Consider the following 12,074-nt stretch of genomic DNA (forward strand, 5'->3'; position numbering starts at 1 on the left):
TGGAAATGGAGACTGGGGACCAAGGACATATAAATGATTTCTGAAGCTAGAGTCATTTTATCAAGTGGATTGAATATGGTAGATACAGTCAGAAAACGGCATCATTATTTAACAACAACTTCCTTCAAATGCACTCTTTGAGATATCTCTCTTTTTTCCCCAACATCCAACATCAAGGTCCTGTGGCTTTTAATCATCTTTATATAAAGAATAATATTTCTTTAAGTCACAGGTATAAACTCTAGATATATGTTTGTTTGTATGTTTTTTCTGAAATACCCTAAGTGAACTCTGTTATCAATGTAAACCCAACCTAGACACTATCTATGCTTCCTATGACAAATGAGAATGGGAGACAGAGACTTCACAGAAGAACCAGTGACATCTGTCATTAAAAAAAAAAAAAAATCTGTCCCAAACCTTGGAAAATAAATTATTTAGCATATTCTTTAAGTAATTATAGGGGGAAAAAACTTAATATTATTAAGAGAAAATAGCACTAATATCTTGGTTCTCTTCTATTCTCTAGATATGATTTTTTAAATAATAGTAACTTTTAAAAATAACAAGTCACTTTATTACAAAGAAAAAATTAATGAACTATCCAAAATATTTGAAATGAAGCGCAGATGTTTAAATATCAAGATGTTTCCATAGACACTAAATTTAGAGTTCTAGAAATTAATGTGGAACATTCATTCTAACATTATTCTAAGCAAAGCTTGAGAACACCAACAGGAAAAGGGGGAAAAAATGCATCTTGTCAAATATGTCTTGCTGTTATCACACTTTTTTAATATTAATGGAATGTCCATAGTGTATAAAGCATCAAACTAACACATCCAAAGCAGTTCTGGATCCCCAGAATTTGCAGTTTACTATGTATGTGTGTAAACAAGTTCAAACTTCATGTAAATTGACGACTTAAGTCTATTTTGGTCTTATTTCCAAGCCATATTTTGATTTTGTTTGATAGACCACTAATATCTGAGGAACTACAATCTTAATTTTGCCCATTATATTCTCTGATTTTGATTTTTTTTTTTTAGAGTATTTATGTTTACTTTCTAGGAGGTTATATTTTGAGAAAAAGAAGCCCATCCCATCTTCCAAGTCTCCTGAGTCATAACTGAGCCCATATGTGGACTCCTAAGCCATCTAAACATTATTTCACATAGTAGACAGAACTGTGGCCCAGTCACACACACAGAAACATACACACACACTTAATGAATAAGCACAGACTGTCTCCAGAAACTAAACTGGAAAATGAAAAGAGAATGAGGTACTGAAAAACATAGCTAATATATTAATATTTATATATTTATATTTGTAAGAAAAGCCATGAAAGAGACCCTAAGGGATTCTAAAGACCAGAGTTATGATAATTCATAAAGTTTGGTTAGAAGCTACAACACATAGTTTTTGTTCTGTTTTGTTTTGTTTTGAATATACACAGAGTAGAAGGAACTTACTGGTAATAGGGAGTAGAAACAGACACAAAAAGCAAAATGGGGAGAGCTAAGGAGTCATGTTAATGGCAAAGCTGTAGGAAGGATACCCAAGAATTCCTTCTACTGTGATCCCAGGGCTATAGTGTCTGTGTGTAGATAGTTCTATGTAAGGTTCCTGGGATTTCTGTGAGGTTTTATTTCTCTTGTCTATGGACATGGTGAATGTTTGTAAAGGTTGTGCTTTTATGAAAGTGTCAGGTTTAAGATAGAGGACCCCGGTGACACCTAACCCACATTCAGACCTGTGGTGGTCTGGAGAAAACAACACCTTTGTAGGATTCATATATCCACTCTAGTGTCTTCTAATTTTCACACTGTGACCCCACCCGTAACACCAAGCGAATTGTTAGAATAAAGTACCCCTTTACTACTGAAATCTATTTTTTGAAATCAAAAGAATCTATTTTTTGAAACAGCAAATTCCTCTATATTTTCCTCATGTAAATAAAAAATGGGCTCTCACAGTATCATCTCATACTTAGAGTGGCTAGTATCAAGCAACAAACAACAAGTATGAGGATGTAGAGAAAAAAGAACCCTCATGCAATGTTGGTGAGAATCTAAATTGTTGCAGCCTCTATGGAAAACAGTACAGAGTTTCCTCAAAAAATTAAAAACAGCACTACCATATGATCACACAATTTCACATCTGGGTACTTCTCTGAAGAAAACAAGAACACTAATTTTAAAAGATATGTATTTTCAATGTTCACTGCAGTATCAAGTATCAAGACATGGAAACAACTTAAGTATTTATCAATACATAAATGGAGAAAGAAAATTTCAAACATGCATACTCTCTGCAATATTATACAGCAATAAAAAAGAAGGAAGTCCTGCCATTTGTAGCAACATGGATGGACTGTGAGAGTATTAAACCAAGTGAAATAAGACAGAAAAAAAAAAATACTATATGATCTCACTTATACACAAAAACACAAAAAATCAAAACCCATGGATAAAGAATAGATTGATGTTTGCCAGAGGTGGGGGGTTGGAGGTAAGTGAAATGGTAAAGGGGCTCAAAGGTACAAACTCCCAGTTGTAAAATAAATAAGCTCTGAGAATATAATGTACAGTCTGGTTGCTATACTTAGTAATACAGCATTGTGTGTGTGAAAGTTGCTAAGAAAAAAGATCTTAAATGTTCTCATGAGAAAAAGAAAAGTTATAACTATGTATGGTAATGGCTATTAAATAGACTTACTGTGGCAAATATTTCATAATATACACATATATTGAGTCATTATATCATAGCCCTGAAACTAATGCCATAAGTCAATTATAACTCAATTTTTTTAAAAAAGCATAGAATGAAAACAGTTACTCTAATGGTTGATCTCTAAGATTACTTCAAGCTATTATCTATTATTTCCTTTAAATTAAGTGGGGTTTTTTCCTCAAAATTTAGACTTTGTGAGTTCACTCTGTGTTCATACAGATGATATAATCTTGTGTGGATCTATTCATTGCAGGAAGCACGAGATTTCTTTATTCATAGTTTAGACTTATTTTAATTGTATTCTTTTTAAAAATATCTTATTTTAGATAAAGGTTTGTCACTCTCTAAAGTATAAATAGTACAGTGATGAAATACTTAGTCTCTTCCCTTAAACTGCATGTAATCTAAGAAGGAGAGGGACAAATAATTTTAATGAAATGGAGTTTATGACACAGTGCAATGAAAGGATGTAGGATTGCGTCAGCCCAAATTTGGTGATTAGGGGTCAAGAAAAGTTTTCTGGAGAAGATTAAATCTGGTTTGAGTTTTAAAGAGGAGATAGCCAGTTAAGGGAAAAGTCAGAAAGCCATTCTAGGCAAGAGAACAGATGTGGAAAAGAATCAATTATTCAGACAGAGAAGACCTGTACAGCAGTGGGGATCAAGCATTTTTTAAATTATAGCCTACTTGAGTAGAGTCTAAGAACTATAACCTCTGAAGACAACTACTTAAAAAATTAAAGAGACAAAAATAAATTTTGTGATCTTTTGATATTAAAAATGTATTAACCTCATCAATAAGATTAAAATATCATTATTTACTTAATTATAAGTTTGATAATAACCTACTCATTTTTTATATTAACCCTGTAAATCATTACACTTACTTTGGCAATACAATGCCCTTTAGATTTTTTTAATTTTTTTTTTTTTTTTTTTTTTTGGTAGAGAAGACCCGCACATTAAAAAAGAAAAAAGAAAAATAATATATAATAGAAATTATTTCATTTTGTCTCTCAAAATCCCTACAGAGGCTACAAACATTGATAGCTTCCTTGTGTCATTCCAAACATATTCTATCTATAAACACACATATTTTGACATAATATACAATTGAATTTTTCTTTCTGAGACTTAGATTACATTCGGGAGAGTTTCCAGACTACTTCAAGATATTTTTTAATTTAATATTTTAATTTTTTATTCTAAACTTATTTTAGCCTTACAGAAAAGTTATAAAAATATGACAAATTTCCTTATATCTATTACAATGCTTTCCATAATGTTAACATCTTATATACTCTAGAAAAATTATCAAAAACAGGAAATAAACATTGTTATAAGATTATCACTTAAACCACAGACCTTATTCTAATTTCAGCAAATTTTCCACTAATGTCTTTCCTGTTCCATAATCTTATCTAGGATCCCACATGCATTGTGTTATAACACCTTGCTCTTCTAGTCTGAATGAGTTCCTCAGTCTTTCTTTGTCTTTTATGGCCTTGACATTTGAGCAATACTCATTATTTTATAAAATTTCCCTCAATACAGATTTATCTATTTTTTATAATTAATATGGGATTATGCATTTCTGGCACAAATGACACAAAAAAGATTTCTCCGGAGACACTGGAAGTGCTTGATTCCAGGGCAGGGTTAGGGAAAATATAAGGTTAGGCTAAATTATATGTTGTTATAGGAAAAATAAGAAAATGCTCAAATGTTTGAAAGAACAGAAGAGCCAACAAGACTTATAACCTAATGACCAAATGGTCCTAATGACTGAAGCTGAATCAAATTGAGGAAAAAAGTAAACAATAATGGTATTGGATTTATAGAATGAGTTAAATATTCATGAGTATGTAGTGATACATGTAACTGAGTAGTAATTGAATAAATACATAAATAGAGGAGGAATAGCTTTAAAAATAAAATTCTACCTAGTGAATTAGAAGAGAGAAATAGAGAATCAACTTTAATCAAACACCACAGCCATTATTGCAGGTGCGCTCCACCAATAGATACTAAAATTAGTGACAAAAGTTTAAGGAGAAAAAAGATTTGTCTAGTCTCAAAGTATCTTGCATTAGAGATGATTAACTATAAAAGAAAAGAATAACTTTATGGTGGAGAAATTTGATACATACTAATTTAGTCACACGATAAATCTACCCACAATCTGTAGAAAGATATCTGAGCTATCTGATGTGATGCACGGAGCATACAAAATTATAACTTTTAATTAGTAACTTTTCAAATAATACTTATGAGAAAATAAGTATTATGAGATAATACTTATGAGATTTCAATTTTTTAATATTAAATTTTTAAGGGGCACCTGGGTGGCTCAGTGGGTTAAGCATCTGCCCTAGGCTCAGGTCATGTTCCCAGGGTCCTGGGATTAAATCCCATGTCAGGCTCCCTGCTCAGCTGGAGCCTGCTTCTCCCTCTGCCTGCCATTCCCCCAACTTGTGCTCTCTTGCTCTCTATAAATAAATAAAATCTTTAAAAATAAAAGATGGCAGACAAGTAGCAGGCTGAGACAAATTCGGCTAGCAGGAGATCAGCTAGATAGCTTACCTAAAGATTGCAAACACCTACAAATCCAACGGCAGATCGAAGAGAAGAAAAACAGCAATTCTAGAACAGAAAATCGACCACTTTTTGAAAGGTAGGACTGGCGGAGAAGTAAATCCAAAGCGACAGGAAGAGGGGGCGGAGAGGGGGGGAAGGGCCGCTCCCGGCAAGCGGCGGAGCAATAAAGCACAAAAATCAGGACTTTTAAAAGTCTGTTCCACTGAGGGACATCACTCCAGAGTATAACTGGGGTGAAGCCCATGCGGGGTCAGCGTGGCCTCAGGTCCTGCAGGGTCACAGAAGGATCGGGGGTGTCTGAGTGTCACAGAGCTTACAGGTATTAGAACAGGGAAGCTGGCTACAGAGACAGAGCTGAGGAGTGAGCTCCCAGCGCAGGGTTACCTTGAACAGGTCGCAGGCTCAGTGAGCTTGGAGCGCGGCTGGAGGCCACGGAAACGGGAGTAATTGGGCGCTGTTCTCTGAGGGTGCACTGAGGAGTGGGGCCCCAGGCTCTCCGCTCCTCCAGGCCGGAGACCAGGAGGCCGCCGATTTCATTCCCGTCCTCCGGAACTGTACGGAAAGCCCTCAGGGAACAAAAGCTCCTGAAAGCAAACCCGAGTGGATTACTCAGCCAGGCCCCTGGTAAGGGCAGTGCAATTCCACCTGGGGCAAAGACACTTGAGAATCACTACAACAGGCCCCTCCCCCAGAAGATCAACAAGAAATCCAGTCAGGACCAAGTCCACATACCAAGGAGTGCAGTTTCAATACCAAGGAGAGCAGCAGGATTCCAGAGGAGGAGAAAGCAAAGCATGGAACTCATGGCGTTCTCCCCATGATTCTTTAGTCTTGCAGTTAATTTAATTTTTTTTCTTTTTCAATTTTTTTTCCTCTTCTTCTGCTAAATTTTTTTTAACTTTCACGCTTTTCTTTTTTAACATTTTTAACTAGTTTATCTAATATATATATATTTTCTTTTTTATACTTTTTCTTTATTCGTTTTCTTTTTTTAATTGTTTCTGTTCTTTGCTTTTTTTTTTCCCTTTCTTTCTGAACCTCTTTTTATCCCCTTTCTCCCCCCTCATGATTTGGGATCTCTTCTGATTTGATTAAAGCATATTTTCCTGGGGTTGTTGCCACCCTTTCATATACTCTTATCTGGACAAAATGACAAGACAGAAAAATTCACCACAAAAAAAAAAAAAAAAGAAAAAGAGGCAGTACCGAAGGCTAGGGACCTAATCAATACAGACATTGGTAATATGTCAGATCTAGAGTTCAGAATGATGATTTTCAAGGCTCTAGCCAGGTTCAAAAAAGGCATGGAAGATATTAGAGAAACCCTCTCGGGAGATATAAAAGGCCTTTTGAGAGAAATAAAAGAACTAAAATCTAACCAAGTTGAAATAAAAAAAGCTATTAATGAGGTGCAATCAAAAATGGAGGCTCTCACTGCTGGGATAAATGAGGCAGAAGAAAGAATTAGCAATATAGAAGACCAAATGACAGAGAATAAAGAAGCTGAGCAAAAGAGGGACAAACAGCTACTGGATCACGAGGGGAGAGTTCGAGAGATAAGTGACACCATAAGACAAAAAAACATTAGAATAATTGGGATTCCAGAAGAAGAAGAAAGAGAGAGGGGAGCAGAAGGTATACTGGAGAGAATTATTGGAGAGAATTTCCCCAATATGGCAAAGGGAACAAGCATCAAAATCCAGGAGGTGCAGAGAACCCCCCTCAAAATCAATAAGAATAGGTCCACACCCCATCACCTAATAGTAAAATTTACAAGTCTTAGTGACAAAGAGAAGATCCTGAAAGCAGCCCGGGAAAAGAAGTCTGTAACATACAATGGTAAAAACATTAGATTGGCAGCAGACTTATCCACAGAGACCTGGCAGGCCAGAAAGAGCTGGAATGATATATTCAGAGCACTAAACGAGAAAAACATGCAGCCAAGAATACTATATCCAGCTAGGCTATCATTGAAAATAGAAGGATAGGGGAGGAGTCAAGATGGCGGAGAAGTAGCAAGCTGAGACTGCTTCAGCTAGCCGGAGATCAGCTAGATAGCTTATCTAAAGATTGCAAACACCTGAAAATCCATCAGCAGATCGAAGAGAAGAAGAACAGCAATTCTGGAAACAGAAAAACAACCACTTTCTGAAAGGTGTTTTCTTTTTTTAAAAATATTCTTTTCTTTTCTTTTTTTTTTTCTTTTTTCTTTCTTCCTTTTTGAACCTCTTTTTATCCCCTTTCTCCCCACTCACGATTTTGGATCTCTTCTAATTTGGTTAAAGCATATTTTCCTGGGGTTGTTGCCACCCTTTTAGTATTTTACTTGCCCCTTCATTTACTCTTATCTGGACAAAATGACAAGACGTAAAAATTCAACACAAAAAAAAGAACAAGAGGCAGTACCGAAGGCTAGGGACCTAATCAATACAGACATCGGTAATATGTCAGATCTAGAGTTCAGAATGTCAATTCTCAAGGTTCTAGCCGGGCTCGAAAAAGGCATGGAAGATATTAGAGAAACCCTCTCGAGAGATATAAAAGCCCTTTCTGGAGAAATAAAAGAACTAAAATCTAACCAAGGTGAAATCAAAAAAGCTATTAATGAGGTGCAATCAAAAATGGAGGCTCTCACTGCTAGGATAAATGAGGCAGAAGAAAGAATTAGTGATATAGAAGACCAAATGACAGAGAATAAAGAAGCTGAGCAAAAGAGGGACAAACAGCTACTGGACCACGAGGGGAGAATTCGAGAGATAAGTGACACCATAAGACGAAACAACATTAGAATAATTGGGATTCCAGAAGAAGAAGAAAGTGAGAGGGGAGCAGAAGGTATACTGGAGAGAATTATTGGGGAGAATTTCCCCAATATGGCAAAGGGAACGAGCATCAAAATTCAGGAGGTTCAGAGAATGCCCCTCAAAATCAATAAGAATAGGCCCACACCCCGTCACCTAATAGTAAAATTTACAAGTCTCAATGACAAAGAGAAAATCCTGAAAGCAGCCCGGGAAAAGAAGTCTGTAACATACAATGGTAAAAATATTAGATTGGCAGCAGACTTATCCACAGAGACCTGGCAGGCCAGAAAGAGCTGGCATGATATTTTCAGAACACTAAACGAGAAAAACATGCAGCCAAGAATACTATATCCAGCTAGGCTATCATTGAAAATAGAAGGAGAGATTAAAAGCTTCCAGGACAAACAACAACTGAAAGAATTTGCAAATACCAAACCAGCTCTACAGGAAATATTGAAAGGGGTCCTCTAAGCAAAGAGAGAGCCTACAAGTGGTAGATCAGAAAGGAACAGAGACCATATACAGTAACAGTCACCTTACAGGCAATACAATGGCACTAAATTCATATCTCTCAATAGTTACCCTGAATGTGAATGGGCTAAATGCCCCTGTCAAAAGACACAGGGTATCAGAATGGATAAAAAAACAAAACCCATCTATATGTTGCCTCCAAGAAACACATTTTAAGCCCGAAGACACCTCCAGATTTAAAGTGAGGGGGTGGAAAAGAATTTACCATGCTAATGGACATCAGAAGAAAGCAGGAGTGGCAATCCTTATATCAGATCAATTAGATTTTAAGCCAAAGACTATAATAAGAGATGAGGAAGGACACTATATCATACTCAAATGATCTGTCCAACAAGAAGATCTAACAATTTTAAATATCTATGCCCCCAACGTGGGAGCAGCCAACTATATAAACCAATTAATAACAAAATCAAAGAAACATATCAACAATAATACAATAATATTAGGGGACTTTAACACTCACCTCACTGAAATGGACAGATCATCCAAGGAAAATATCAACAAGGAAATAAAGGCCTTAAATGACACACTGGACCAGATGGACATCACAGATATATTCAGAACATTTCATCCCAAAGCAACAGAATACACATTCTTCTCTAGTGCACATGGAACATTCTCCAGAATAGATCTCATCCTCGGTCCTAAATCAGGTCTCAACCGGTATCAAAAGATTGGGATCATTCCCTGCATATTTTCAGACTACAAGGTTCTGAAGCTAGAACTCAATCACAAGAGGAAATTTGGAAAGAGCCCAAATACATGGAGACTAAACAGCATCCTTCTAAAGAATGAATGGGTCAACCGGGAAATTAAAGAATTGAAAAAATTCATGGAAACAAATGATAATGAAAACACAGCGGTTCAAAATCTGTGGGACACAACAAAGGCAGTCCTGAGAGGAAAATATACAGCAGTACAAGCCTTTCTCAAGAAACAAGAAAGGTCTCAGGTACACAACCTAACCCTACACTTAAAGGAGCTGGAGAAAGAACAAGAAAGAAACCCTAAACCCAGCAGGAGAAGAGAAATCATAAAGATCAGAGCAGAAATCAATGAAATAGAAACCAAAAAAAAAAAAAAAGAAGAACAAATCAATGAAACTAGGAGCTAGTTTTTTGAAAGAATTAATAAGATTGATAAACCCCTTGCCAGACTTATCAAAAAGAAAAGAGAAAGGACCCAAATAAATAAAATCATGAACGAAAGAGGAGAGATCACAACCAACACCAAAGAAATACAGACCATTATAGGAACATACTATGAGAAACACTACAACAACAAAGTTGACAATCTGGAAGAAATGGATGCATTCCTAGAGAAATATAAACTACCACAACTGAACCAGGAAGAAATAGAAAGCCTGAACAGGCCCATAACCAGTAAGGAGATTGAAACAGGCATCAAAAATCTCCAAACAAACAAAAGCGCAGGGCCAGATGGCTTCCCAGGGGAATTCTACCAAACATTTAAAGAAGAACTAATTCCTATTCTCCTGAAACTGTTCCAAAAAATAGAAATGGGAGGAAAAGCTCCAAACTCATTTTATGAGGCCAGCATTACCTTGATCCCAAAACTAGACAAGGATCCCAACAAAAAAGAGAACTACAGACCAATATCCTTGATGAACACAAATGTGAAAATTCTCACCAAAATACTAGCCAATAGGATTCAACAGTACATTAAAAGGATTATTCACCACGACCAAGTGGGATTTATTCCAGGGCTGCAAGGTTGGTTCAACATCCGCAAATCAGTCAATGTGATACAACACATCAATAAAAGAAAGAACAAGAACCATATGATACTCTCAATAGATGCTGAAAAAGCATTTGACAAAGTACAACATCCCTTCCTGATCAAAACTCTTCAAAGTGTAGGGATAGAGGGCACATACCTCAATATCATCAAAGCCATCTATGAAAAACCCACCGCAAATATCATTCTCAATGGAGAAAAACTGAAAGCTTTTCCGCTAAGGTCAGGAACACGGCAGGGATGTCCATTATCACCACTGCTATTCAACATCGTACTAGAGGTCCTAGCCTCAGCAATCAGACAACAAAAGGAAATTAAAGGCATCCAAATCGGCAAAGAAGAAGTCAAATTATCACTCTTCGCAGATGATATGATACTATATGTGGAAAACCCAAAAGACTGCACTCCAAAACTGCTAGAACTTATACAGGAATTCAGTAAAGTGTCAGGATATAAAATCAATGCACAGAAATCAGTTGCATTTCTCTACACCAACAGCAAGACAGAAGAAAGAGATATTAAGGAGTCAATCCCATTTACAATTGCACCCAAAACCATAAGATACCTAGGAATAAACCTAACCAAAGAGACACAGAATCTATACTCAGAAAACTATAAAGTACTCATGAAAGAAATTGAGGAAGACACAAAGAAATGGAAAAATGTTCCATGCTCCTGGATTGGAAGAATAAATATTGTGAAAATGTCTATGCTACCTAAAGCAATCTACACATTTAATGCAATTCCTATCAAAGTACCATCTGTCTTTTTCAAATAAATGGAACAAATAATCCTAAAATTTATATGGAACCAGAAAAGAACTCGAATAGCAAAGGAATACTGAAAAAGAAAGCCAAAGTTGGTGGCATCACAATTCTGGACTTCAACTTCTATTACAAAGCGGCCATCATCAAGACAGCATGGTACTGGCACAAAAACAGACACATAGATCCATGGAACAGAATAGAGAGCTCAGAAATAGAGCCTCAACTCTATGGTCAACCTATCTTCAACAAAGCAGGAAAGAATGTCCAATGGCAAAAAGACAGCCTCTTCAACAAATGGTGTTGGGAGAATTGGACAGCCATATGCAGTAAAATGAAACTGGACCATTTCCTTACACCACACATGAAAATAGATTCAAAATGGATGAAGGACCTCAATGTGAGAAAGGAATCCATCAAAATCCTTGAGGAGAACACAGGCAGCAACCTCTTCGACCTCAGCCACAGCAACATCTTCCTAGGAACATCACCAAAGGCAAGGGAAGCAAGGGCAAAAATGAACTATTGGGATTTTATCAAGATCAAATACTTTTTCACAGCAAAGGAAACAGTTAACAATACCAAAAGACAACTGACAGAATGGAAGAAGATATTTGCAAACGACATATCAGATAAAGGGCTAGTGTCCAAAATCTATAAAGAGCTTAGCAAACTCAACACCCAAAGAATAAACAACCCAATCAAGAAATGGGCAGAGGACATGAACAGACATTTCTGCAAAGAAGACATCCAGATGGCCAACAGACACATGAAAAAGTGCTCCATATCACTCAGCATCAGGGAAATACAAATCAAAACCACAATGAGATATCACCTCACACCAGTCAGAATGGCTAAAATTAACAAGTCAGGAAATGACAGAT

This window comes from Mustela nigripes, chromosome 1 (assembly GCF_022355385.1).
Source record: "Mustela nigripes isolate SB6536 chromosome 1, MUSNIG.SB6536, whole genome shotgun sequence".
In the NCBI taxonomy this organism is placed as follows: domain Eukaryota; kingdom Metazoa; phylum Chordata; class Mammalia; order Carnivora; family Mustelidae; genus Mustela; species Mustela nigripes.